At 39.0% G+C, this 5713-nt stretch overlaps 1 pseudogene; it reads right to left on the reverse strand.

Moving 5' to 3' along the window:
- Nucleotides 1–278: 278 nt before the first annotated feature.
- On the reverse strand, nt 279–912 carry LOC102401213 (annotated as a pseudogene).
- Between the last annotated feature and the right edge of the window lie 4801 nt (nt 913–5713).

Consider the following 5713-nt stretch of genomic DNA (forward strand, 5'->3'; position numbering starts at 1 on the left):
CAAGACACTGGGGGTGTCAGGCATGATCTGGGAAGGCAGGCATTAGCCATGGCTTCCAGATACTGACCAGCCCAAGACCCAGAGAACCACAATTGTCCCTTGGCACCCACACAACCCTTCCTGGGGGTGTGGTGTCTTCCATAGGCCAGGTTTCTGCAGCAAGCCCCAAAGACAAAGCTTGAAAGAGGCTGTGGCAGCCAACTCTCTTTGGAGCCCCATCTCTCTTTGTCCTTCCCAGCACGATGTCATACTTTTCACCAACACAACACCTCTGTGGGAGTCTTGGCCAGCCTTTAGGAAATAAAGAGTGTCTGTGGGGCAACCTGATAGACCCTGTGGTTGGCTGGATTGGCTGATGCTTCATAATCGCAGATGGTCACCTCATGTCAGCGAAGCTCAGTCCATTCTCCTCTCAGGCCAATATAAAAGACCTTTGTGGTATCGGCTCCAGAGTTTTTTTGAAATATGAATTGAGAGAGGATAGACATTTGGAAAACGAGACATTTTGTTTTCCCCTGTAAGATCTGGGTTCAGACTAAAGGTCTGATCTAGCTCCCTGTCTGTATCATCAAAGGACATCTGTGGAATGTTCTTATACAGTCTCATCTCAGAGGGGTGTGAGTCATCATCTTCTCCCATTATAATGATGCCTTTGAGCTTGACATTGCCTGTAAATGGAATATTAAACAGAAGCTGTTCATCTGCATCATGGTCAACAAACTTGGAGCCCTCTGTCCGCTCCTCCCGCGGCTTGAGGGCGAGGAGGCCGCTGCCCTCGCAGCTCTCATTGAGGCACTGCAGCAGCTCCAGGTCGATGCGCAGGTACAGGTCTTGGGCTAGGCTGCGCTGCTCTGGCGGCTCCTCCCATTCGGCACCTCCCATTTGGCGGCGCAGCGGCACCGGCCCCGCCATGGCTGTGGCAGTGTGACATGGTGACGCCACCGCCCATGCGTGCCTTGGCCCTGCTGCTGTCACTGCCGCTCCCCACCACTCGCTTTTTGCTCTGACCTAATTTTAATTTTTTAAACTTATTATATTTTTTTCTACATTTATTCCTTTGCCTTTCCTACTGTTCTTTTCCCCTTGCAGTTAATCTTTAATGCATATAAATCTTCTTCATCTACCTCTGTTTGACTTTGCATATCTATTCTTTCTTTCTTTCCATTCCTCTCAACATGTGTGTTAGTTTTGTTTTCATTGCTTTATTCCCCACTTGGCACCTTGCTTTAGTTTTGTTTTCCAGTTTGTGCTTTAGTTAGTTTTGCTCTTAACTGGTAAATAAAATTTTTGATTTCCTTTGTTCGCCAGATCAATCTATTGTACTTTATTTTTGTTGAACTGTTTAGACTTTGCTTATGGGTATATATGTATATGTGTATATTCCATTATTTTAATTATTATTTGCTTGATTTTGTAACTGTCATTTGTCTGAGATTCATCTTTGGTTTATTGTTTTGGGGTATTTGTTTTAATCTCACTTAATACCATAACAAACCACTTGTGGAATCTTCCTTCCTAACCAGAGGTCAAGCCCTGAGCCTTTGGAGTGGGAGTACTGACTCCAAGACCCTAGACTCCCAGAGAACTAACCCTAGAGAGTATCAAATAGTGAGAACTCACACAAAGGAAACCACCTGAATACAAGGCCCAGCATCACCCAACCACCAGTAGCACCCTGTGCAGGATGCCTCATCTAAACAACAAACAAAACAAAAATACAAACCCAAATACCAGCAGACAGGATTACCACCTCACTCATCCTTGCCCATCAGAGGAAAAACAAATAAACAAACAACAACAAAAACTCAGCACAAATCCCACCCTATACGAAGCTTAAACAAACCACTGGACCAACCTTGAAAGTAAAGTTGCTCAGTCATGTCCAACTCTTTGTGACCCCATGGACTGTAGCCTACCAGGCTCCTCTGTCCATGGGATTTTCCAGGTAATAGTACTGGAGTGGATTGCCATTTCCTTCTCCAGGGGATCTTCCTGACCCAGGGATTGAACCCGGGTCTCCCGCATTGTAGACAGATGCTTTACCATCTGAGCCACCAGGAACCAAACTTAGGAGAGCAGAAACCAAAAAGAAGAAAGAATTCAACCTTGAAGGCTGGGAAAAGGAGACCTCAAACACAATAAACTATAAAAAAATAATAATGAAAAGACAGAGAAATACTACACAAATGAAGGACCAAACCAGAAACACAGAAGTCCAAATAAATGAAGAGGAAATAGGCAAGCTACCTGAAAAAGAATTCAGAATAATGATAGTAAAGATGATCAAAAACCTTGAAAGCAAAATGGAGAAAATGCAAGAATCAATTAACAAAGACCTAAAAGAATTAAAGAATAAACACGCAGAGGCAAACAACACAATTACTGAAATTAAAAATACTCTAGAAGGAATCAGTACCAGAATATCTGAAGCAGAAGAACGAATCAATGAGCTGGAAGATAAAATGGTGGAAATAACTTCTGAAGAGCAGAATAAAGTAAAAGGATGAGAAGAACTGAGGATAGTCTCAGAGACCTCTGGGACAATATCAAATGCACCAATGTTCGAATTATAGGGTTCCCAGAAGAAGAAGAGAAAAAGAAAGGGTATGAGAAAAATTTTGAAGAGATTATAGTTGAAATTTTCCCCAAAATGGAAAAGGAAATGGTCAATAAAGTCCAAGAGGTACAAAGAGTCCCATACAGGATAAAACCCAAGGAGAAACATGCCAAGACACATACTAATCAAACTAACAAAGACTAAACACAAAGAGCGAATATTAAAAGCAGCAAGGGAGAAGCAACAAGTAACATACAATGGAAACCCCATATGCTTAACAACTGATCTTTCAGCAGAAACTCTGCAGGCCAGAAGGCAATGGCAGGATATATTTAAAGTACTGAAAGGGAAAAATCTACAACCAAGATTGCTGTACCCAGCAAGGATCACATTCAAAATTGATGGAGAAATAAAAAGCTTCTCAGACAAGCAGAAGTTAAGAGAATTCAGTATCACCAAACCAGCTTCACAACAAATGTTAAAGGGACTTATATAGTCAAGAAATACAAGAAAAGAAAAAAGATCTACAAAATCAACCCCAAATAATTAAGAAAATGGCAATAGGAACATATATATCAATAATTACCTTAAATGTAAATGGACTAAATGCGCCAAGGAAAAGACACAGACTAGCTGAATGGATACAAAAACAAGACCCATATATATGCAGTCTACAAGAAACCCGCTTCAGACCTAAAGACGCATATAAACTGAAAGTGAGGATGGACAAATATATTCCATGCAAATGGGAAGCAAAAGAAAGCTGGAGTAGCAATCCTGATATCAGACAAAAATCTTAAAATAAAGAAGACTACAAGAGATAAGGAAGAACACTATATAATGATCTAGGGATCAATTCAAGAGAAAGATATAACAATTGTAAATATCTATGCACCCAACACAGGAGCACCTCAATACATAAGACAAACACTGCAGTTGCTACAGCTAAGTCACTTCAGTCATGTCCAACCCTGTGTGACCCCACAGATGGCAGTCCACCAGGCTCGGCCATCCCTGGGATTCTCCAGGCAAGAACACTGGAGTGGGTTGCCATTTCCTTCTCCAATGCATGAAAGTGAAAAGTGAAAGTGAAGTCGCTCAGTTGTGTCTGACTCTTCATGACCCCATGGACTGCAGCCTATCAGGCTCCTCCATCCATGGGATTTTCCAGGCAAGAGTACTAGAGTGGGTTGCCATTGCCTTCTCCAAAGACAAACATTAACAGACATAAAAGGAGAAATTGACAGTAACGCAATAATAGTAGACTTGAACACCCCACTCACACCAATAGACAGATCATCAAATCAGAAAACTAATAAGGAAACACAAGTCTTAAATGATACATTAGATGAGATGGATCACATTTATATCTTCAGGACATTCCATCCAAATGCAAAAGAGTGTACCTTCTTCTCAAGTGCACATGGAACATTCTCCAGGATAGACCATATCTTGGGTCACAAGTCAAACCTCAGTAAATTTAAGAAAATTGAAATCGTTATCAAGCATCTTCTCCGACCACAACACTATAAGACTAGATATCAATTACAAGAAAAAAAAAAAAAAACTAAGAAACACAAACACATGGAGATTAAACATGTGTCTAAATAACCAAAAAGTTACTGAAGAAATCAAAAGGGAAATCAAAAAATTTCTAGAAACAAATGACAATGAAAGCACGGCAACTCAATACCTATGGGCTGTAGCAAAAGCAGTTCTAAGAAGGAAGTTTATAGCAATGCAATCCTACCTCAAGAAACAAGAAAAACATCGAATAGACAACCTAACTTTCCACCTAAAACAACTGGAAGAAGGAGAACAAAAAAACCACAAAGTTAGTAGAAGTAAAGAAATCATAAAAATCCAAGCAGAAATAAATGAAAAAGAAATGGAAGAAACAGTAGTAAAGATTAATGAAACTAAAAGCTGGTTCTTTGAGAAGATAAACAAAATTGACAAACCTTTAGCCAGACTCATCAAGAAAAAAAAAAGAAGAATCAAATCAACAAAATTAGAAATGAAAAAGGAGAGGTTACAACTGACAATGCAGAAATGCAAAGGATTATAAGAGACTATTATGAACAACTATATGGCAATAAAATGGATAACCTGGAAGAAATGGACAGATTCTTAGAAAAGTTCAATCTTCCAAGACTGAACCAGGAAGAAATAGAAATTATGAACAACCCAATTACAAGCACTGAAATTGAAGTTGTGATAAAAAAATCTCCCAAAAAACAAAAGCCCAGGACCAGATGGCTTCACAGGAGAATCCTATAAAACATTTAAAGAAGAGCTAATGCCTATCCTGAAACTCTTTCAAAAAATTGCAGAGGAAGGAACACTTCCAAACTCATTCTACAAGGCCACCATCACCCTGATATCAAAGCCAGACAATGACAACACAAAAAAAGAAAACTACAGGCCGATATCACTGATGAACATAGATGCAAAAATCCTCAACAAAATGTTAGCAAACAGATTCAGCAACACATCAAAAAGCTCATACACCATGATCAAGTTGGGTTTATTCCAGGGATGCAAGGATTCTTCAATATACAGAAATCAATCAATGTGATACAGCATATTAACAAATTGAAAGATAAAAACCATATGATTATCTCAATAGATTCAGAAAAAGCCTTCAACAAATTTCAGCACCCATTTATGATTAAAACTCTTCAAAAAATGGGCATAGAAAGAACCTACCTCAACATAGTAAAGGCCATATATGATAAGCCTACAGCAAACATTATTCTCAGTGGTGAAAAACTGAAAGCATTCCCTCTAAGATCAGGAACAAGACAAAGGTGTCCAGTTTCACCACTATTATTCAACATAGTTCTGGAAGTCCTAGCTACAGCAATCAGAGAAGAAAAAGAAATAAAAGGAATCCAGGTTAGAAAAGAAGAAATAAAGCTCTCACTGTTTGCAGATGACATGATACTGTACATAGAAAACCCTAAAGATAGTATCAGAAAATTACTAGAGCTATTCAGTGAATTTATCAAAGTTGCAGGATACAAAATCAATACACAGAAATCATTTACATTTCTGTATACTAACAATGAAAATTCAGAATGAGAAGTTAAGAAATCAATCCCATTCACCAAAAAGAATTACAACAAAAAGAATTAAATGCAACAAATGAATTTA

This window comes from Bubalus bubalis, chromosome 20 (genome assembly GCF_019923935.1).
Source record: "Bubalus bubalis isolate 160015118507 breed Murrah chromosome 20, NDDB_SH_1, whole genome shotgun sequence".
Classification (NCBI taxonomy): domain Eukaryota; kingdom Metazoa; phylum Chordata; class Mammalia; order Artiodactyla; family Bovidae; genus Bubalus; species Bubalus bubalis.